Genomic DNA, 24,716 nt, shown 5'->3' with positions numbered 1-24,716 from the left:
TGGAGTAAACAAAGAGCGCAATAAGTGATGGTAAAGCGAAGTTTACATAGAGCTTAGAACAAGCTTCAGATCGGAAAAATAAAAAGAATTTCCTATTGGTCTCGCGCGGGGTAACATTGGGCCAAAAAAAAACATAAAAAAAAAAGAGAAAAAGAACGTTACGAATGCGGACGCCCCGGTGTTCTGCGCGACATAGAAGCGATATGCATAGAGATATCGAACGTTTGAGAGCTCTGGTCGCTCGAAAAGGATTTGCATACACGTTTGCCCACGCCACTATTCGAGTGAGTTAAAATAAAAATGGCGCGTTTGAGAAAAAACGAGAGAGAGAGAAATAGCGAGAGCGAGCAAGAGGGACAGGAGAACACATTTCTTCTCTCTTCGTTTCAAAGCTACGAATCCTCGCTCCTCCGATAAGTGTGTAAACTTTTAAATCGTACGATCGAAAAAAAATGCTTCACGCCTCTGTCGAGTTTTGCTGTAGAACAAATTTCTCAGGATTCCGCTGCAATTATGCATCGAAAAACGTCGAGGACGAGGATCGCGAGGCGTCGATGAAAAAAGGGCGTCGAAAGACGACGACGGCGAAGAATGGATCGTCAATTATCCATGGAAATTTAACTCCATTATGTATCCATGCGCCTCAAATGATAAACCGTCGATCCTCGGTTATGCCATTCATTTTCCCGGATTACGCATTCACCGGGAATCGTCGCGCCTGTCTCGGCTCGTCTCTTGCCTCACGAAGGGTACAATGTTATTAATAAAGTCTCGGAGTAATTCGCCCGAGCAATGCGTGCGATCTGCGTAGGCGATGAAAAATTCTTCACACCGCAGTGAACGATACCTGCGAAGTCGATGATTCAGAGAGGAATGTTTTCTTCTCGTCAACTCACGAAATAAACATCGATTTTTTCGATTTCACGATCCCCGATTAAGGTTCAGATTCCATGAGAATTTCTTTTTAAACGTCCACGTTTGTGCAGATTTTTTTCACTCAATCAACCAATCAATGTCAAAGATGAGAGTCTAAAAAAAGCGAGAAGAAAAACTCGATCTCCCCGCGGCTCTTTTTCCAACGCTAATACTCCTCTGAAGCTTCATACCTGTCCGCACCAATTGATCGAACATTTCGATGAACAACGCAGCGAGGAATAAACGTGAATAGAAACATCAAATGACCTTGAACCCTCCGAATATTGCACTGCGCCCTTCACCATTTTCGAAAGCGATATCGGAAACGTATCTCACATTTGATACGTTTATAATTTTTCAAATAAAAGTACAACTGCTATGAGTAATCTACCTCGTGTACAGAATACTTTCACCTGATTTAAAGTCCGTTATCTCTCTTTCCCTCTCATTGGGCTCGCCAAGTGATCGCAAGCTACTGCGATGCGGGCAAGAGATTCGTTGATCGATAAACACGCCTTGCGGGAGAGACGCGACATTGCCTTATAAATCGGGCGTAAAAAAAGAGAAATGGAAATCGAACGGAACGGAAAAGTTGTACAGCATTGCTCTACCTCACGGTTGTAGTGACGCGGGAAATTACTCACTGGATTAACGACACGAGAAGAGAATCTAATCCGCTGCCCGGAGACAGCAAAGAAGAAGAAGAAGAAGAAGCTAAGGAGAGAAAAAGAGATTGAAATTTCTCTCCCTCTCTCCGCAATATCAGGACACACTCTCCTCCTGATGCTGCACTTCTCTTTGAGGGAAAGTGAATCGAAAGCGATTTCACCTATATTGCCACAACTATGCTTTACCTGATGTTCCATAGTGCGATACAATCATATACTTATGTACGAACTCTGTAATTTATTATTTTTATGAATATCGATTCGAGAATGAAATTGGAGTGAGATAACGTCGACAAGTGAATTGTACTAATCATTCAACATGAAACAACAAATATTTCTCTGTCTCTTATAGCACGAAAATTTCTGTTTCCATGTATTCAAAGACATTGAAAATCCAAAGAAAAGTGCAGAATATCATTATTTTTGTTTTATGGTGAACTTGATAAATATAGAAGTAAGCTTATCTCATGGCGAATTAAATTACGAGCCATTAATTAATCGGGGATCCATCGCACTGACTGAACCCGAAATTTCATTCGTTTTTATGTAAAAAATCGCATTAGAAAGCGCAAAGGGAAACACAACGGGAAATGGATCAAGAAAAGAGTGTTGATAAAAAGACAGAAGGCTATGACAGAAATGGCCCAAGCCAAGAAGAAACAAAATGCCGAAATAAGCAAATTTAAGGTTATACGAGTGCTCATTTTACCAATTTCGTTCAATCTTTGACGTAATACATCTTTATTATTAGTAAGACAATCGTCTCGAATTTTTTCCCAAACCTTCGTTATATACTTCGTTGTTATTGTCTAGGTTTTTCATAAACTTCGTAAGAAGCGTACATTCGTAATATGGAAAGATAAACGATTTTTTACACATTCAAACACGTTTGTCTCAATAACCAATAAGACGAAGCCTTTAAAATTTGAAATGCGTGTCAGTCGACTACCCATTTAAATTCTGTATGAATTTCAAGACTTAAGAAAATTGTTTCGTGCATGAACTACCTTAAAAAAAATAATGAGATTAAATCAAATTACTATTCTCCTTAGTTTTTGGCTGTACGAATATTTTTTCTGAGGCAGAAAATGGTATTTGACGGTTGATCTGACAATGCTTCGAACACAACAGAATCTTGATTCATCTTCGCTGGCTCGGCTAATAGCGGATGAATTGAGTAAAACCGTTTCGTAAGTTATACCTGTTGGCGTAATAGTCGAACCGGCAGAGATAAAGATCGTGAAATCGTTGTTGAAATAACGATCAAATATCGATAAAACTGCCCCGGATAACGAGTCCTTATTTTCGATCAATCGCGATTCGAATGACTCACATCTTATACACAGGACCTTCGAGCACATATTTCTAGTTGATTAATACGAATAATTTCTGAATCCAAAGGTCTCGTTACAGACACTCTCATTCCACGATTATTAATCGAGTATCCAAAAGGAAATGACGTAGAAAAGTTGAGCTGGGATATTGAGGGATCGATTGATCAACTCGCGTTTCAAATGAGCTTTTTCCGTTTGGACACCGAGTCGTTTCAATTTTCGTTTAATCACGGCGATAATTCATACGTGATTTTCTAATTAAACACGATGGTACTCTCACACCTAATGATTTTCTGAATTTACAACTTTTCAAATATGAATTTTCATTTTTGAGAAGCAACTACATTGAAAAAATTGTGTTTAAATGTTTTTTTACAAGGTTCATTAGTCACGTGAAAAATAGTTTGATAATCGTTTTTGTTTTCTATATATTTAATCTGAAAACTGTGAAAATCTGCTCTTTTCGACATAACTCTCACTTGACCGGATCGTAACACTGCAATTATCTTAACAAGTCGAGCATGCAGTCTTGTTTGACTTATTAATGCGGTGTCCGCTGGAAAATGTCAAAGGAAAGTGGTACTGTGATAACGAGTATTTAGTATAACTTCATGTATAATTAATACAGTTATCGACGTTGTTTAAAACGTGTTTGCGTCACGAGAACCGAGAAATTATTTCCATAAAATATAAGCTAATAAAACTCATGTACGAGAGAAAAAGAGAACGGGGCAAAAAAAATAAACCTCGATCGTTGCGTGTAGTGAGATTCGACACATTCTATTATTGTACACTCAAGAATATGGTTAAACCAATGAGAGATTTTCCGCAGTTATTTCCATCGCATTCACGATGAATGCGGGAGCCTTGAAAATAGTAGAAAATTTTTGATAGTACGTGGCCTGGATAACGAATGTTCTCGGGACCCACTTCGAATATATTTTACGTCAGAAACGTGTAAGTCAAAGAATCAAACAATTAGAGATAATAACAGGAAAAAATTTTCAATTTCTATTATCACAAAATTTACATACAAACCGCTTTTTAAAAGTGTTGAAATGTTCATGATCTTCGATTCCATTTGAAAAACAATATTATGCCTCGTGTACCTGCCTCACCAGGTCTTTCTCGTCATATAATTCATGATTAATTGACTTGCGCAATTCCGGACACATGCGATAAGAAACATATACGCTCATATATTCGTGAAGTTGTGCCTCGATAGCACGATACTTCTTGTGTACGCCACTTATCAAATATACTTTTCCCAACGTATAGAAGAGAACGTTTTTTACAGATAAAAAAAATGAATTGAAGTTTGGCGAAATAACACCGCCGAAGAGCCGAGAAAACATGATGAAGAGTTTTCAAAAACTTTTATTTTGTGGATAGCCTAAAATTCAAATTTTTCAAAATATCTTTTCATTTGAAATTATTCTTCTTTGCTTAAAATATATTTTGTAAGTCGAAATACTATTGTTGAAAATTAAGGAGCTTTATCTGATCGGGGGTAATCGATGAAATCTTTTGAAGTTGCGAAGCACTTTCTAGTGCCCAAGTTCGTTCACACGAGGCACCATTCGAGAGCTTCTTTGACGCGTCTGTTATTCGGAATCGAAATTCCGTTCGATTCCTTCTTATATGAAAAAAATATTAAAAAATACTTTTTCTACTGCTTTCTTCGTAACTATAACGATGGTCTTTTCGTCCTTCGTTTACGCGTCCTTCTCATGACATGACGGAACGCACTTATCTGATTTACCGCATGGCCGTCATAGCGGTTGATCGACCGTTACTTTCAAAATTTCGTAATTTATGGGTTTTTTGTAAAAACGTGTGGAAAACAAAATGTATGGCAAAGCGCGGCGTCACGTGTTTTTCAAATTCAAATACTCCACAATTTTGTCAGTCCAACATCGTCGCGTTACGTAAGCATTTGCAGCGTGATGGATTTTCATGAGATTAATCATGTTCTGAGTTCCGTCCCATCGAAAAAATCTTTTTCGAAATAAAAGAAGATTGATCGTGTCAACCAAAGGTTCACATCGATATCCGAAGTATTTTTTCAAAAAAGGATCGATCCGTTAACAACGCTCAAGATTCTCAATATTTCAATGTTTCTTGAGATTTTCCCTCGCATATAGAAATTTCTAATTGACTATTCAAAAGTACAATACCGAAACAATGTACCGAACCGAAAGAGTCGGACATATTTTCTCGAAAGTAAATTTGATCATCGTCAGCGTGCCGATGGTGTTCATAATTTCGGTTTTTTTTTCGAGTATAGGCATGTATCTCCGTTTGATAGGTAATCCAGGGCCAGGAGGGCATCAGCGCAGTGCCATACCGAAGTCGAAATATTTCGCAACGAATGCTTCAATACAGAAATGAATTGGGAGCGTTTATGAAAAAAATTGCATGATCTGCATAAAGGCGCAGAAAAGAAAGAGAAAGATTCTTTAAAAAAAAAAAAAGAAAAAAAGAAAAAAAAACAATAATAAAAAATTGCATTCGAACGAATATTTTAATTAAATCTTTCGAGACCTCGGAAACCTTGAATAGGTTCAAATTATAATGGCCAGAGAGATGACCTCTTGAACGATATTAACATGAAAAACACCAATTTATTGTAAGACGAAAATATTCTCATGCTATTACGTTTCAGTATCATCGAAATCCACGCAGGAAAATATATTTTTGGGACCGAGATAATCAACTGAAAATTATGAGCCATTTATACACATTCGAGCGTATTTTTACTCAATATAATTACCGCGCATATTTGAACAATACAGATATTCATCTTGTTATTTTTTTCCTACAAAATTGTTTTTCTCTTTTTCATTCTTTTCAATCACATTTTCGTGCGCAGTGTTATTTCGAGGAAGAATTACTTCAAGAATTGTACATTATCACAATGATTGATTGCTTTATTCATAGAACCCAGCGAGTTGAAAATGAGATAATAAATCTGAGATTAAAAAATTTATATGTGCGGATATGTTTTTATATACATGCTCGTGGAATGAACTCCAATTTGTACTCATTCATTAAAACTCGTTTTCAAAAAGCTTCTTATAAAAACACTTTTTTCACCGGTGTTTAGTTCATGAAAAATTGACGAGAAAAATTCCAACTCCAAAATGTATACCGCTTCTAAATGTTCATACTCGACACAAATAAGTATTTGAAAAACAAAACAAGACAAGCGTTAAGAGAGAAGGAGGCCTTGTCAATATACTCCCGTTCGAACCGATAGACCCGTGTAACTCAACAAAACCATTTAATTTATTATATTTATACACGTGTATTCGTGTCTTTTCCACATCGCTCGCTCGCGAATACAGAAAGTATTAATTGAGCATCATTCTTCGCTGATGGTTTCAATTGACGGTCTATCGTGCCCACGTTCCTGTTGATCAACAATTCTCTAATGAGCTCACACAGATGTAGAAACCTTGAGCTTTTGAAAACACGCTAATCAGTCCGTTTCGAATACTGGAAAACCGATTTCGCTAAAAGCCAATACGAAGAGTCGCACAATTGTTTAGTCGATGTCCAGGAATTTTTGCATCGAATATCAGATTGTCTTTTTCCACAGAGTTCTACAATTTCATGAACAATCATTATTTTTTTTCTAATGAACAAAAACTTGGTTCGTTGTACAAAATGATTGGTGCTGCCCCACTTCTTGGAACCTCCGGGTTTGTGTAAACGTTCATGTTCACTCGATCCCTTCCTATACCAGACAACTTTTTTAACCAAACTCCAAAACGTTAAACATTGACTTTCTCGCTCCGTTTCAAGAGATTTCTGATCCTCGCTTCTATGTCTGATTTCCAATTCTCAATTCTCTGCTTGATTTTCAACTGTTATTATCAATTCGAATTTGGGACAAGACACAACCATGAAACCCCATTCGAAGAATCCCTATTTTCTACGGTCAAAAGTAGCGTGTCTGAGGGAACGAGAGATACGAATGTGTCGTGAATAAAGTGAAAAAAAAATATTTTTTAAGCCGGAAAGTAGGAGGAAAAAATCGTGTAACCTGACAATGTTGGCGAGTGATGCGATGAGACATTTGCGCAGGTGGTATACACGAACTAACCGTTATTATAACGAGCTTAAGGAGCGATAAGAAAAAATATATATTTTACATAAAAATACAAGTGGAGCCCCCATGAAACGTGGAACGGAAAAATTATGAGGGAATTGACGCACGTCGCTTGTGTAAATGAGCGTTAGACGAGAGCGAAAAAAAATATAAATTTGAAAACCAAATCGATGAAATGTGTTCACAAAATTGAAGCGATATCGAAGCACAAAATGAAATTCAAATTTTATGGCCCCTTTAATGTCCATGAACGATATGTAATATCGACGAAAACGCGTGACATCTCAACAATATTTAGGTGGATACCTCATGATTCATGGATAAGGAACAACACAATTGTTCAAACATTGGAAACGCGTGTCGACTGTTGCTTAGCCACGTGGCTTCGCTAGTATTTCAATTTCAATTTTTAGTACTCTCGCACTTCGGACCACTTTCCCTCTCATATTTGGTACAAAAGAGTACGTATGCGGAGAAGATTAAAATTCATCGGAGCAGGGGACGAAATTTTTTAGTCGATTTAATATCGTCATTTGATTTTTATGAAAAACTTGTGTTCTGCACTGTGGAAACTCCCAACCCCCAAGGTCGTCTTCTGTTCGTACCGTTGGAACTTTTAAGTTTTCTCGGTGTATGAACCCGGAAAAAACATAAAATCTAGACTATCATTGCGAAAGACTTGTTACGCTTATTCTCCCTCGCCTCGTTTGAACCGAACGCAAAAGACGTATCGAGGACTCGGTATTCTCTTAAGGTTGTTGCGGGGTCTAGCCGCCGGGGGTGAAGTAAGAGGGGAGCGCCCTATGCTTATACATGGGGCCGACTGATTGTTACCAACTATCACTATGAAATAATCGTCATAATTAATATATGGTTTTGAATCGTTTTTTTCACGTCTAATCATAAAAAAATGCATTTTTAACAAATTGACGATCGCAGGAAATATTCTTATTAATTTAGAAAATTATTTTCGATAATTTTTTATACCTCAATTTGCGTCATACGAATTGGCAACGGCGCAAATCAGGTTATGCAATAGCGGTCAGTTGGCGGCAGTGTCGCCGAGCTTTAGAGTACGCATCCTCAAAATCACCAAAACTTTCAAAATCAACATCAACATTTATCAACGGAAACTCTTGTACCAGGGTTACCGATTGTGAGTATGGGTAAAGTAGGGAGTGTCCGTGCCGTCTACGCTGTTGCCGTGTTCCACGGCGTAATATTTTGCGTACTCTAAAATAATAACTATAAAACGGTGCTGCAAATTCTAATTTCTGAAATGCTACAGGATAATCTGATATTTCATCAAACCGTACCAATTTTTTCAGCTCTGTGGTAGCACTTTTTTAGGAAATATATCTAAAAAACTGAAAAATTGTCGGAATGTTCCCATAAGCGTCGTGTAAAACGGGCATTAAACACTTTGACTTTCCGAATTTTTTTTCTCAAGAACGGTACTGTGAATCGCCTTCAAATTGCACAGAGCGTTCAGCGAAGGGGTCATAAACACACAGAAAAAAATTCAGCTTGGTGGTAGCATTTTAAGCTGGCCCCATAAATGCAACTACACCGAAGGTGTTCAAATACGTAGATACATCTGGGTCGGAGAGTCATAGTACATTATGTCGTAATACAGTGGCGCACTCTTGAGCCACGGTGCATTATATAAATGGAGAAGACTCGTTCCCACAGTCATTAATTGAATGGAGGAAGAATCTCGCTGAGATCGCTCGGAAAAAAAGACAAATACGTAAGTGAGACTGTGAACTGAAACGAGAGCAAAATTCCAATTTTCCGTAGAGCCAATTTCTCGAGAAAACAATTGAAAAATAGCCGACGGTACAATGCTTGATACTTTAATTATCCGTTAAAAGTTCTGCAGAGTTTCTACCGTTGCATGGTACACACAAGACCCTGCGCTGGCAAAGTTAACTCAATAAATTATGCAATTCCGATACAAAAAGTTCTCAGGAATTTGAATCTCCGAGGCAGTACGCTCGGGAGATGCGAGCTACTTTTAGTTGCAGCCAATCCGGCGCATCGTCAAGCCCGAAAGAGCGGGACGCTCCACTTCCAGTTTTTCATATAGCGACGTGACGGTTCGAATAGGCCGCGGAGAGAGCATCGTGAAATGGGTGCCCGAGTGGAAAAAGAGGCTGGGAACTGCGGCTACGTTACGATTAAACGAATCTTCGACTTTGATGATGATTTTGCGAAAGTGAATACTACTCTCGAATGATAGATATTAGAAAATTGACTGGAACATTTGTAGCTACTAAAACTGGAATCTGAGGGATGGTAAAGGGGAACTTTGTCGAATGAGAAATCCTGAGAGTACGAATTACTCGGCTTCTTATTTTTTCTCTTTAATTACGAAGCTGGTCGTTATTGAGTCTCGTAAAGTTGATGTTAACTGATTTATGTACTTTATACGTCTACATAGACATAATCCGTATACAGTTGTCTTTCGATCTCCCGAACCGGATGCCAATCGGTAAAACGCGCTCATCTCGAGACTATTATCGCTGCCGGAGGGTACCCGCGCACTCAACTCGAGAGAGTTTCACCGCTAATGACGCGCAATGAACCTCCCCGTAGGGATTCCCCCGGTTTGGAGACTCGAAGGAATATCTTATGCACGACATCCAGACGCCATATGCAGGCCATTGGCGTATCATTCTCGTTGAATGAGCAAAGAGAGAGAGAGAGAGAGAGAGGGAGCCCTGTCATGTATTCTCTTTCCGAAGTGAGAAGTCACAGGAATCGTTACAACTTCGAAGCCCCAAGCTCGTATATTGATTCAATTTTCCATAACTCGGCTTGAATCCCTCCGGAGTGGCAATTTTCTATGAATGTAACATTTCGGAGACCTGAAATTCTGACGACCCCGACTGGAACCCATCAGCAGGAGATCAATATTTAAGGGTGGGTTAACGTTCGGTGGAAAAAAGGCCCAATTTTAACAATTTTTTTAGACGCCACGAGAGGTGCAAATCGATTTTATTGATTGTGACATCATATTATAATATGGAAACAATATTTGTGGAATTTTTAAAACCCGAACATCAATAATTAACTCGGTGGTATCAAATCTTCAGAGGCACTTCAGAAAAAAGCTGTCCGCTTTAAATTTGGCATCGTACTTCCTTACACAATTGACCAAGTATCTACGAGAGGATCTTTTTTCGATTTTTCGCATTTTTTGTGACACACTGAAGTGGAAACACCAATTTTCGCCTAAATAATGAGCTTATTTGTTATCGTGAGATTAATAATGGTGAAAAATTGGATAAAAGCTCTCGTAGATACCTGGTCAATTGTGTAAGGAAGTAACGTGCCAAATTTCAAAAGGATCGGTCGAGTAGATCTCGATTTTTATTTTTTTTTTTATTCTCAAAATTTTTTTCACCGAATTGACGTGGCCTTAATTAATCTCACCCAACATCTTAGTCAGCAGTACTCCAAAACTTTTGGATAAAAAAACCATCGCGCTGTTAACTCAAGGACGTGAAATTAAGGTGTAACTTAAGTCACGGTATCGAGCCTGAGTTAACGGCGTTCCAATTACGCTTGTGAATGGAAATAAGATGGAGTCGCATACCGCGTGAGCCAAAACTTAACTAGCAGACCCAATTGATTATTACAGCGAGGAAAAGAGGCCATGAAACTCGACTCTTAAATCGGAACAATATTGATCCAGTTCGTACTCGGATTCAAACTGGATTGGGAGCTCTATAGTTGAGAACGCGGTGGCCCAAAGTGGCTAAACACGGTGAAGAAAACCAGTAAGTCCACGTATAAAAATGACACTAGCTGAGTTCAATCCTGTGCATCGAGATCCGCAAGTGCTTAAGGGTTGACGCGTCATCCTATAAGGTAAAACTAGGTAATATACGAAAAAGCGTGTTTTCTTTTCCAACTCCACGCGAGAGTCCCATTTCATCGGCTGAATCGTCGGCATTCCATGAACGAGAAGAAGCTGATGGTGGATTCTGTCACGGGTTCTCCACAAAATAGACTTTCTACAACTTCGACGTTGTTTCTCGGCATCGTCATTTTTTTCTCTCTTACATCTCAGCTTTAGCGCGAGATCTCTCGCGCTCGGCCGTTGCCGCTTTACACCAGGCAAGGTCGTTAAGCTAGTTTCTCGGTCAGAAAGTATACGCAGTGTCCTCGAAGTCGCATTCAATCTTTGGGAAATAAACGGGTCGAGATGTCCAATGTTTTTCTCCAATGTCTCCTTCATAAACTATTCATATATTTTTATGCACCGTTCTCCGATACTTTCTCTCCAAAATGCGACAATTTTTCTCGCCGAGAAAACCTCAGGCCGCCTCGAGAGGACACGTGCGACCGCAATCTTTATACCTTCGTGATACGAGCGCGTTCTAATTTGAACACTTTTTTCCTTCCGTCCCAGGAGACGCAACGTATTATTTCAACGAGAGTTCCTGGGACAGGTACTCGAGAGCTAGATTGTCGAACAAAAATGATCTCCGTGTCGAAATGATGATTTTTTAAGTCTATCGAGAGTCAGAGCACAGCAGTTGAGGCTCTAACTTCATGTGGCAAAACGCATTGTCAATTGCGCAATACCTCTCATCTGATCTCTTTCCCACCAACAAAAAAGGGGACAGACAAAGTTACGATAACTACTTCCCTCGTGTGGATCGTGTTGTAGCCAATAATTACGCTCCGAGGGCAAAATTTACGAGGGAAAACTGGCACGCGTTATATCGAGCAAAGTTATCCATTATTCGCACGTTATAATCTCTGTCTCGAAATATAATGACGATTATTTCCGACGTGATGAAGAATCCCTCTCGAATTTCCCTTTCTATTCGGAATTCTCCTGCAAGATTTTTTCCAAGCAAAGCTATTGGAACTCGCGACGTTGCGAAGCGAGAGCTCAGACACTCTGGTGCCAATATCTTCTAAAAAATGTCAAGTAATTTCGTCCCGGACGAAGGTAGCCAGCTCATTCGCTCTCGGGAATCTTGTCGTCCGGTGGACGAAAAAAATGCGGTAACTCGTTTGGGACCGTCATAGCCCTTAATTCTGGATGGAAACTACGAAAAAATCAGCGAGCAATCAGTGAGCGCCGATTTTACGATGGCAATTTATCAATCGAAAGCGTTGCGAGAGGTTGACAACGTATGCGTACGTAAAAAGTATCGATTTGAAATTTGACGACGGGTTTTGAGACCGAAAGAAAGAGACGAGGAAGAGCAACGATAATGCGCTACTGTGGTTTGCACGTCGTGACAGTTGAGCTGCCAACTATGCAGGCCAGAAGATTCGCGTACACCTGCGAAAAGCGGGTGATAAAACACCAGTAAACCGCACTGAGAGCAACGTTGTAAGCAAAATTGTTACGTTGCCGGTGAACGTAATATTTAGAACAAACCTGTTCCGACTCCCCGATTTTTATTGCAAAACGGTTACGCCATCTCGTGACAAAATACTGATCGCTCTAAAAGTAGAGCCGATCCATGCTAAAACTCGTCTTGTTATACGTTTATTGATGAAAGATAATCCATAAAAATCCACTGTTGAGCCTGCTTAGATGAAAAGGAGGAAGAAAATATTGAAAGCCGAGAGAAAAGACTTTTCCTCGGTCATTATGACCGTCCACCAGCTGCTTTTCACTTCGCCTCAGTCCTAATCTAATAACTCCTCTTTTCTGTCAAAAAAAAAAAACCAACAATATGCAGCACTGAAAATGAGAAACTCTTTATAAACTACATGAAAAATTCGCATCTTCCTTGGGCTAGCGTATTAAGGGATGGAAATCCTCAAAGTAGTTTGAGGATACGAGACTAATGAGAAAATCCGTTCTTTGAGCCACTAATTAATTTTGTCATTTCTTCAGACTCGACAGCTGTCAGTGCTCGCGGTACTTTCCAGTTTGTTAGAGAAATTTGAGAAAAAATCTTAGAAAAAGCATGAACAACGATCGCGAAGTTGTCTCTCGTAAAGAAAATTTTTTATAAAGTTCGTCGAAAAAAATGAAAGAAAAATACATAGCGAGAAAAACCGGATTCGGATCATTTGAACGAGAAAAAATCTGCAAGATCAAATCGTCGGCAATCATAGAATAATTGTCCTCGAAAAGTTGAGTAAAATAATGAAGAACGTTTTTTCGAACGAATCTTATTCGAAAAGAAGAAGCGTGAAAATAAATGGATTCTCCCCTGAATAATTCCAATCTGGCCGGGCAATTCAAAGTCCCTTTATCGCGTTCTGCGGTGAAATTGGAAAGCGGACAGGCTCAGATTGTAAAATACGAGCAGGGTTCGACGTACGCATCGAGGAAGTACGACAAATAAATGAGCCTACCCGCAGGATTTTTGTATGCCGTACATCGTACGAACTACCGTCGTGGAATTAAATTCGTGGATCCGTCGTCGTCTCATTGCCCCGACGGTTTTTCGGCTCGCGGTCAATGCACCGTGTGTGCACGCCGAGAGTTTTGCCCCTTCCCGTCACCGCAGGTAGAAAAAGCGTACGACTATTTCAGCTTTTTTTTCATAATCTCCATTGATCCAGAATTTTCGAGGTACCGAGCCTTGATTTCTTCACACGCAGAACACGAAATCCACTACGCACAGTAATTGAATTCAAAGCGCGTTCGAATCGCCTTTTTCGCCGTGCTATTCGGTTCAATTATTCATTGTCCTACGGATTTCATAAAAACCCACTAAAAACCAGTTTTCACCTCTCATTCAATAACGCCCGCAGGATTCGTCGAAATTCCTTCATTTCACGAGCAAACTCGGCTCGAGTGTCATTGATCGAGTTAGTTCCAAAATATAAATAAATCGAGAGTCGATCGAATGACGCCGCTTCCGAACGGTGATCCAAAGAAAAATTCCACTTCCAGAATCACTTTCAGAAGCTCCCGCATGCATTCACCTACGAATCGAGATTATCTCACATTTTCGTTTCAACAAAATTTCTAACATTGCCATTGAATTTTAAAAAGAGGAATTAATTAATGTTCGCAATATAAATTTATGAGTTAGGGCACACGCGAATCTATGGATCAATATATCCATGGAGGAATAAAAATTTGTTGCAAAAGTTCGAATGCCCCAATTTTCATTCAAGTTGTATACACTTAGGGATCTCGGCCGCCGTCGGGGCGGTCGCCATGACGATATTCAAATTACTCAATTAACCGGAACCGTCGGGCGGTGGTCATACGAACACATATATTTCTTTCTCTCGCTTCAAAGCCCCACCCCCCGCCTCCTCTACTCATCTTGTCTCTCTCTCTCTCTTTTTCTTTGTAAATCCGGGCTCGATCTCCCCGACTTTTTAATACGCAGGAGACACACCGCCAGAAGAAGATCTCGCAAGAGAGTCATTAAAAGTTCCTTATATTACCGATAGTTTCCTGCGTACATTACGTTTGTACATATACAGGGTGTCCTGAGACAACAGCTTGAATCGCTGTCTCCCTAATACGTGCTACCATTTCTAACAAAAAAGTCCGCTGCCATTTCGACGTCTGGACAACGGTTGCTCAATTCCGGTGTGAGTGTCTCCTGACGGGAGAGCAAGAGCAGGGACAACCGAGCAACGGAGACAGAAGCGTTTGATGGCTTTTCAGCTCGTGACGACGAAATCTGTTACAGAGGAACTAATCGTTCGACAACTCCGGAAATTCGAAAGCACGACGTTGAATTTTCGTTGCAAAAGTTCGACTCCTTTGGAGCCCGCAATGGCAGAAAGCTTTGGTTGAAAATAATGACGTGTGTGAAACTTGGAGAGTGGACAGTCATCCTGGGACACCCCGTGAGACATGAGACGTGCAACCTGAATCGATACCCATAGAATTGTGGAGGCGCAGTCTGCAGGGAACCGTAACAAGATCGAAGAAGCAAATGAGCACAAACAAAAACATAAAATGATTTTTAAAAATGTTTGAATCTTGTACAGGTTTCTCAGGAACATTGTGGGATTTTCAAATCTCTTGCGATGCTCTCACGAGCTGCCAATTTGTCCATCGGCGAAACGACACAAAGTGTTGACAATCGACGAAAATAGTTGGCTGGGAAATGACTTTGTAGCGGACCAAAGAAAATGCGTTGATAATACATTGAGGGACTTTTGAGATTCCTAGGGATTTTGAGAACGATGTGAGATGATTTTTCGGAGTGAATTTAGTATACTTGTCGACGCTCTTCAATCGAAATCACAATTTTTTCGTCGTCGAAAGTTTCCTTCCGTTCATTGTATCATTTAATTAATCAACTTTTCCAGGCCTACTGTTCACGGATTTTTCCAACGGAATCCACCTGATAAATTACACTCTCAAAACTGAGCAGTAGTATTCGATGGCTGAAAAAAAATGTGAGGTTTACGATGAAGTTTCTATTTTCCTGGGAATGCTTGGAGTGTACAGTGGATAATTGACCGTACGAGTCTCGCGCGGCCTTGAAGTATAATTGAACGATAAAAATTGTTGCGATTAAATCGACGAGAATTGCGGAAACGAGAAGTGCTTTCGCTCCACCGTCTCACGTTTAATACCAGCATCGCGTTAACTTTACATATTGAACGAGGAGTATTTATTTTATTTTTATATTTACAGGCCGAATCAGAATTCACACTTCGAAATTAGAGCCAGCAGATCACGGAATCCCGAAAAGAAAAATTCTCGCGATCATTTCCTTCCCCAACGTCCCAGAAGTCGTTTAGTGATAGTCAAATAAAGGAATTCGCGCGAAAGTCTAGCCGCGAATCTCCCATTGCAACATTATCGCTCTTCCTCCTTCTCACTGGTGTACCAGATCCACGAGCAAAGCTGTATGAATAAGAACTTCTCCATATAATACTTATCGCGACGTACTCTCTCGTAGTCAAGACTTTAAGGACTCTCGCGGTACGTTCACATAAATGGTCACAAAAATGTTTATGAGAAGAGGGAAAGCAGACTCGCGGCGAGTGCGGACCACAGAGACCGCTCTGACGCCGTCTCTTCTCAACTCTTAACGAGCTAACGAGCAATGAAATGTATGCGCGCATTCGTCGAGAAAACACATTGAAGAAAAAACAAGGAAAGTGTATTTTTTCTCTTTCTCCTTCAGTATCGAGAGCGCGAGACAAGAGTTATGAAAAATGGTCAATTAGTAATGTAACGAGTGCAAAAAACTCGTCAAATATTTTGTGGATTTATTGACCTCTTGAACGCGGAAGTGCAACAAAATTTTTCTCGTTCTCAGAGAAAATTATTGTTGAGAATAAAAAGTCTTGTCTTCTCGAGTCATCGATTCATTCTCGAAACTCAGCTCACCCAAATTGCAACACTTTTCGAAAGAACAATGAACGCCAATTCGGTCTCATTCAATTGTCGATTCACGTCGATCGAGCCTAAAGAGAAAAAACAGTATGAAAATTGACATCGAATAATAAAGTCCCCGCCGAATCTCTCTTTTGTAACGTCAACAAAAATATCGATATCCCTGCACAAGTATACTCGAAATCTGCCTAATTATCAACGATGATCGACTCCCATGAGCAACGTCCCCGTTCGCCTTCGCACCGATTTCAATCGATTATTATTATTTCAGAAAATCCACATTTATTGGCTCATACAATAAAACAGTGCAGAGTTTATGCGCGATGAAAATGAGGTTAAAAAATAAAAGCCTCATTGCAGAGTAGTGCGATTCATTTGAATATAAATTATGTACAGAAGTGCACTCCCAAGACTAATCATAGTAGTACACACTCGGGTTAATAAAGTTTTTAATTTATTATATTCGTAGTTGGATCGTAAGGTTTACGATGAAAAAATGCAATTCCGCTTGGAAGTTGTGCCGAAGTCTCGCTCGCCCTCGACAAAATAGTGGTAGAGGCAAGTTCGAACGGACGGGTTCATAGAAATTGAGCCGTTTTGATTGTGAAAAGTGTGTTGCAGTAGCGAGTGCGTTGGCACGAAGGTGAAAACATAAAGACTTCCGCATTTATTCGTTTCACCAACAGTGCTGATGCACAGCGAGCTTGACGCTCTCAAATTAAATCGTCAAGTGTGAAAAAAAACCCGGAGTACTCGCGTCCTTTCCATGCTCTCCGATTCTGTGGATATTTCGAACAAATGTAAACATCGAATGAATCGAGCAACTTTCTCCCCGTTTTCCTCCGTCTGCAAATCTCCCAAGCGTCAATTTTCATTCGCCAGGGTCACGAGCGTGTCGACGGGACACGATTCGAAGCCCGATTTCCAGCAAACTTCAAAGTTAATAGGGAAATAATGATCGGCGAAGGAATTTCATTGGCAGAGCTCAGAAAAAGTCGGGCGATTTTAATGCGGCTCGTGAAATTCAACGTCCTCTAATAAACAATTGCTCTTTTCTCGTAATGCGTCATGGTCGGCTTAACATTGAGCCAAAAAGTCTCATGCAAAAGTGACCTCGACAAGTGGATATTAACGAGTGCGCGGATTCGGCGAGGAACAGTCTCGTAAATTTGGCGTCAATGCCACCGCGAAGTACGAACACACGCGCAGGCGGCGATAATCTGACCGCGAGAGAGACGGATCCAGGCGGCTGATAAACTCATATTTTTTACAATCAGCGGAACCGAATGGATTTGCGATCACATTAACATTCTCCATCGATAATATAAAACGCGACGATAATATTTTCTGATTTTTACGCACAAATGTTTGTACAAGAATTCAGTAAAATCATAACTTTATAGAATATATTATAAAAAGGGATTTGTGAGCGTAGAGCGAGAGATGCAGATCCGATTGAACGTATACCGACGCGGCACCCAATTTGTATGGGCTTAAGTAACGAGTTTTTTTCGGCGATTTCAATTTCTTTAATTCCAATCGCAATGCCGAATACTCACATCGGAGCTGACAAAATACGAAATGACGGTACGCTGTCCCAATGTTGTTACGAGACTGAACGAGTTGGAATTTTCAAATGGGAACGAGGAAACAAAAAAGGGTTGAGTGAAAGACGGAGAGAAAGCACGCGTGTAACGCGTTGAACGAGATCGTGATAAATTGGTATGGTGAAATAATTAGGTCTCTTTATCTCCTTTACTCTCTTTTCTTTGAATAAATGTAGGATAAATACGGCTGAGATGACTCACAATTTACTCGTGTTTTTTCTTTTCAAATTCTTGTCCGTCTCCGGCACTTCAAACTGGAAAGAAAATTGCTAGTTTTTTTTTTTTTTATTTTGATAGATGCAAAATTGGAGGTAATCAAAAAATGTTTAGTTCATTTTGATTTTTTTCTTACTGGTTTTATCTCCAGCCTCCTGAAATTGGGAAAAAAATCGCGGATCGAGATTGAACTCACTCGCATAGACGCACACGCGCATCTTCATAATTGGTATGTCACACGATGGAATTAAAACACGCGAATCTGGCCAAGCGTTGGTGTCCTGGTAGCATTCCGGTACAAACTCTCAAGGGGACGTCGGAATTATAATGGCTCGGAATAAATGACCTGCCTCGCCTCCATTAAACGAAGCAGATCCGTGTAAATTCGAGTGCAAAACGATTTCGTGTCCATCGAGGCCCTTAATAATAACGGATCGTTATTATAACGAAGAGGATTCTCGAGGTTGAGACAAATTCGAGACTCGGGAAATAACATAAAACGTCGTAAATTGTGTTTGTAGGAAGAAGAGAATTGAAAAATGGAGGAAATTTGAAAGATCCGAAAGTTGCCTCGGGGTGAGCCTCGTTAGCATCAACAGGTGTTGAAAAAGCGGCTTATCAAAATAGTGACGAAAGTGGTCGTTGAGAGGAGGCATGTTTCCATGGCGTTACGCTTTCTATTACAAGTGGAAATTACAAATTTGGCATTTAAGTTGAAGGAATCGAGGGCAATTGCATTTTCAGTTGTAAATGAGGTTCGATGATAGGAATGGAGATGACGGTGCACAGGAAAAGAGAGATAAGGAGGAAAAGAGCGAGAAAGAAAGAGAGGGAGGGAGGGAGGAGAGAAACCATAACGCAAGGCCGCGAGATCACCTTGGAACGGCCCAACGTCCTCTTTACCTTCGCGAGGTTCTCTCACTAGGTATATTATAGCGCCCTGCAGGAATAGCGGAACTCGAGCTTGTACAGTTAGCGAAGCCACTGCAACAGAAAAGCGATTCAAACGGCAAGCTTCAACGGCTCTTTCATTCACTTTTTTCTCCGTTTCTTTTCCCACCCATTGTGTTTTCCTACTTTATTCATTTCCTCCGATTTTCTTCCTCCGTCGTTCTTTTTTCTCTGCCTTTACTTTTTACATCTCACACCCTTTCTTCGTGACTTTTCATTCTGAGTTTCTGCTATCAATTTTAAGCTTCCTTTTTTATTTTCTACTTCTCTGAATTTAGAGATTCGCTCTCGTGCTCGGTGCCGATTGAACAAATGTTTTCCCATCTTCACGCACATCGCAACAACTCGAAAAAAATTGGATGACAATTTTTTTGAAATTCCGCAATAAATAGGTAAAAAAAAAAAAATCGATAAATCGCATTGGAAAAAACGGCCCTTAACGTTTCAGGTACTTTTCGTTCTTTGAACGTTACGTGAAAAAGTTAGAAGCCCAAATCCGGGCACACGCGGGCGACTATAATAATTTCTTTATCTGGTTGCACGAGATTGCCACGGTAAAATTGTTATAGTGTTTCTTATCGCCCGAGTCGGGGTCTCGGTGAGCCATAATCAAGTTAAAAACCAAGAAAGAACTGTAGATGGAAAAAAAGGAGGATAAACATTGTGGAAAAGCGAAAAATACGAAGGAAGAGAGGGAGAAAGAAAAATACGTGACAAATGGTTTATTGATTCTTTCTAATGCCGACCAGATCCAACTGTCATTTTTTTACTTCTAATCATAGGTGAGAACTCTCAACGAAAAGTATTGAACGAATGAGAGAGGAAGAGAGAAAGAGAGAGCTTGACCGTTACTTTGAACAACTCGTTAATTCAACGCGCCTTGTTGCTATCGAATAATACTTACGCTACATAAACCAACACACGAACATTACAAATGTACTGAACATACAACCACGGGACGATGATATTTAAAAAATAAAATTTACATGCACAATCGAAAGTGTAATCCGTTTATACACATCGATCTCGTTCTTATCGCAAACTTTTCCGCACCTACCTCGCGAACTCTCATTTTTTATTTCTTCAAGATGATTTCACATTTTTTCACCATCGCTCTCCCCAAACGAGAGTTTGCATTCGACACAAAACTGAGGAAAAGAAGAGAACGCTGATGCGAGCAGATTAAGGAAGACGCAAGACTAATAATTGTCTGTTCAACTTCGTTGAGTGTTTGGTATAAAAATCAATCGCAGCTTCGACTCGTAACGGTTTTTGGAAACATTTCGCAACGAAAGGGCGACGGTTTACCGTGAAAGAGTCTTGAATCGATGGGAACGATCTCCAATCATCGCGGAATACCAAATCAAGCTTCAACCCAGGCTTAATGGATGATTAAAAAAAAGGAAAAATCGCAGCCGGTAGGATTCGAACCTACGCTCCCAGAGGGAATCTGATTTCGAGTCAGACGCCTTAACCACTCGGCCACGGCTGCTCAGTGGAGTTCCACCCTCCAGTATTCTAGGGGTAGAATACTACCCTTAGGTGGAGCGGATCGCGTCCATTTTCCCGTCTCCGATGCCTCCCCGGTTGCTGCGACTCCTTGCAACTTTCGTCATCATTCACGATTGTAAAAGAATGTGAAAACATTATTATAGAACAAAAATGAAAATAAAATGTAGCAGCAAACAAATTAATAAAAAGTTTCAATTCCACGTAAATTAATCGTCCGTAGACGAGCCCAAATTTCATGAATTCTTCATCCCAATATTGTCGAATTCTCGACATTCTTCATGTAGAAGAAATATTTTTCGTTGTTTATTCATTAATAATACTTTCGACTGCTCGTTGATCGGTACGTCTGACGAAGAGTCCGAAATTTGGAACCAGCAAGCGATACCGACGAGCGATTCCATCCACGAGTACATGGAAGCATCCTTCGAATCTGCTCAGTTGTGAGCTTAAAGAATTTTCGACGCAAACCGGAATTTTTTCATTCCTCGCGATATATGTTTACGGATTTAGCGAACACTCACGTGTTCGATAAATATGGACGTAAGATGTTGCCGATATTCCGAGGGGCTTTTCACGCAATTTCTCACCAGTCACTAGGTCAGTATATAATCTAGCAGTTCGAATCCGATATGTTTTTTAACTCCAAAGTTATTCGAGAGTCGTAACTGTTCTTTTTCTGTATTGTGACGCACGATATTTCTATAAAAACATCCGATAAATAAGATGAAGATAAAAAACTGTACCTCTCTTTAACTGGAGACAAAAACTGGTTTCTCTAACGTTCTTAATTCGAAACCCTTGGGCGCCAATGGTGTCAATATGTCATCACGGCCAAACAGCGTCAATGCCGCTCAAGGGGTTAACAAGCTAAAAAATCCTACTTTTACTTTGCTCTATGAAAACAAGAATTTCCCATCATTTCTCACCGTGCTCGATTTAAGAACCTGCCGATATCGTGGAAACCAAAGGCATTTTTCGACCAAAATTATAATCAGTTATTTCCTTAGACGTAGTGGAAAAAATAAAATAAAATCGAAAATTCGATCGAGCACTGCTCGCGATCGAGAGGCGAGACCGGTCGCGCGGAGACACGTGGAAGAATTCACGCAAAGGCAGAGCAGAAGGGCCCCGCCCCCGCCTCGGGCGCAATTTCACTTCTCCACGATTTGGGTCGAGAACGATGAAGAAAAGAAAAAAGAATACGGAACAACAGAAAAAAATACTAAATATAAACGATCGAGAGAGTGCACGAGAGAGGGAGGGAGAAAATACTACTGCTCGGTGAATAATATACGCAAGTATTCAAATCTCCTTTACAGACACGCGCATGGTTTTACATTCAATGCTATACCTCTGTTTTTACTCGGCCTTCTATACAATCGCATTCAAAATAATTTAGGTGGAAACTATGAAAAAGGGGACTGCGAGTAACACTAAAAAGAACAAAATGCATGAGCAAAAGCACAGCTCAAAAATGGCGTTAGTTAAAGAGTATAAAACAGTGAGAATCAGGCAAAAATCGACTTGCTGAGCTTTTTTGTAACGGATCAGTGTCGAGAAATTTTGCCTCCGAAAATGGGAGCTTCTTTATCGCACTCTGGTCGCAAATGCATATTCATAACGAATAGACACTGACTCGTGCGGTTGATTCTTAAACCTGGATTTCTTCATCCGCGCAAAAATTGGCCCAGTATTCGAGTCCTCCCAGGGACAAAACTGTATAGCAAGAATTGAATTCGTCGATGGTGAGTTTTGAATAAAAAATTGAATGCAATCGTTTCAACGGCGTTGAAGAGTGCTTGTCAGCTCCAGTTAAAAGCACATCCATGCAACGGGGGCCCCATAACGAAACGGTATCAGACTCTTTCCACTGGAAATATGATCCATACGAGCGAAGCTTACATCATTAACCATTCACCCAGGAACACTCTGTATGTTCGTATTTCTATTCTACAATATAATGAGTTGGGTAATGACCAGACTCGAATGTGATATTTCGATATGAATAATCCTGATAGACTTCTCAAAACTAGTTCTCATTTTATCCCTGGTCTCTGCCTCACCTCTCCTGGCGAGCACCCTTTAACTTATGGATGTTGTAAGATCAATCGAGCATTTACCAGAAACAAGTTATCTCAAGAAGTGATTTTACGACGATATACAGGTGATTAATTGTCGTCATAAAAATCCAGGTATTTTACTAATAATTATTCCGTCATTCGTTCTGAGAGAAAGTACAGCATCGAGAGTTATTAGATTAAGAATTTTGAGTAATGATTCAAGCAGACTTCGTAGCTTTTACGATTCCTTCTCGCCAATCAACGTTCAATGATTTAGTGTTGTCATTTTCATGTTTTCATTTCAATTATTGTCATATGTTGTCTGTTAGTTACCTCAAGTTTTAGGGGAATTGATTTTTTTATCGTTCCGTCGTTCACTGTGCGACGAAATTTATACCAATTTCGCGCATCGACCATGTTTATTCGGGCCTCAATATATGATTTTGTTTAGATAACAATTTTTTTCTAACGCCCAATCCTTTTCCTCCCTCAAGGTAAGAGGCAATTTAATCGATTTCTGATGCTAGAATATTCTCATTCGAAAAGTGTCGATCGCGAATTCGCGTTTCTACTTGAAGAGATGTTTTCGATTATAGAAAATTAGCCTCGAGAATATTTGATTGCGCGAGTGAAAGAGAAAGAGAAAGGATAAGAAAGAGATAGAGATCGCGATGAAGAACGGAAAACAAGATGGACGTGACTCTTCACGGGATCGAGAAATCGTCCGATCCCGCGCTTTTTTCTTCTTTTTCCACTTAGCAGGTTCTCTCGGATTCGCGCATAGATATCGCGACGTAAACCCGAGAAGGAGACTTTGGCTCGTTCAGTATTCGCTCGCGGCCAATTTGTTCCTCAAGCTCTCCTTCTCTTTCTCGTGTTTGTTGGCTCGCATCTGGAATAAAATCCTCTTCGAGCGAGAGAATCTTTCACCGGTGTTGCATACATGAATATCTCGAGCATTCTCTCGCTCTCTCTCTCTCTCTCGCCCTCTTTCCAGCTTCGTCTCTCGACTTCTCGCTCCTTTTCTTTCGCTCGGTATACTGCACTCTGCAAAATGTGCTCGTGGACACGAAAATCGTGACTCCGAAAAACAAATCGTTCGAGATCGAATGAGTAAAGACCACGAAAAATATAAAATATCAACAGATCCAGTGTCACATATTCATTTCATTTTCATATATTTTCAACGCATTTGAATATTATTCAGTAGAATTCATCACAGTTCAGCGAAATTTTCTATATCGCGCCACCGAATGTTTAATTTGTGGAATATACGAATGCGCAATGCTCCGTTATTGAAAATGTCTGTTTCTCAAATCACAGTTTTTAAATGCCTTCAAACATTTTTCATTTCATTTTTCATTCTGTACGTCCGTTACTAAATTTCATCATTTTCATTACAGAAAAAATACATTTTTTAAGAATTTTAAGAGATTTTACATTCGAAATCACGTGCCACAAGGTACGTAACTGAATCGTGGATAACTATTAATTACGGAGTGCAAAAGGGTATAAGAGAGTTTACAGCCACACGTACGAGGATTAATAGTGCCCCCTCCCCCTCAGATCATACGTACGGATTCCTCCTCCCTCCACGATTCAGAATTTATTCTCAATCGCTCTTTCGAACTTTTCCCTTCTCCTCTCAGACTCACGGCGTATCGAGTTTCTGATTGAGAGAATAAAGAGAGTGATTCAGACCCACACGTACGAGTTCTTTAACATCTATAATAACGGATAATAAACATTAGACGAAAAAAAAGATGTAAAAGTTATTTAACCGCATAGCGTTTGTTCGATTGTTGATAATTTACTTGTTCTTTCATTCATCACCAATTTACATACGTCTGACATCTATCAAATAACTTTAACGTTCTATTGTTCCGCACACTGCCCTCTGACCTCACACCTACTTCGTATAGGTGCCTGCTGGTCCGCCCGCCATCCACATTCGAGATCGATCTTAATTCGATCTCCAGTCATTGTATGGAAAATACCATAAAGAAACTGCTCTAGAAAAATCTTTGTGCAA

At 40.0% G+C, this 24,716-nt stretch overlaps 1 protein-coding gene and 1 non-coding gene across 2 annotated transcripts in view; one reads left to right on the top strand and one right to left on the bottom strand.

Moving 5' to 3' along the window:
• LOC122411626 (protein dimmed-like) overlaps positions 1-24,716 on the top strand; it is a 70,666-nt gene that overhangs the window by 8,108 nt on the left and 37,842 nt on the right. The window lies entirely within an intron of this gene.
• TRNAS-CGA (transfer RNA serine (anticodon CGA)) lies at positions 20,523-20,604 on the bottom strand. Its single transcript has one exon. It is a non-coding gene; the product is annotated as a tRNA-Ser (tRNA).

The sequence above is a fragment of the Venturia canescens genome, chromosome 1 (assembly GCF_019457755.1).
Source record: "Venturia canescens isolate UGA chromosome 1, ASM1945775v1, whole genome shotgun sequence".
In the NCBI taxonomy this organism is placed as follows: Eukaryota; Metazoa; Arthropoda; class Insecta; order Hymenoptera; family Ichneumonidae; genus Venturia; species Venturia canescens.
This window is presented reverse-complemented; position numbering and strand designations above follow the sequence as displayed.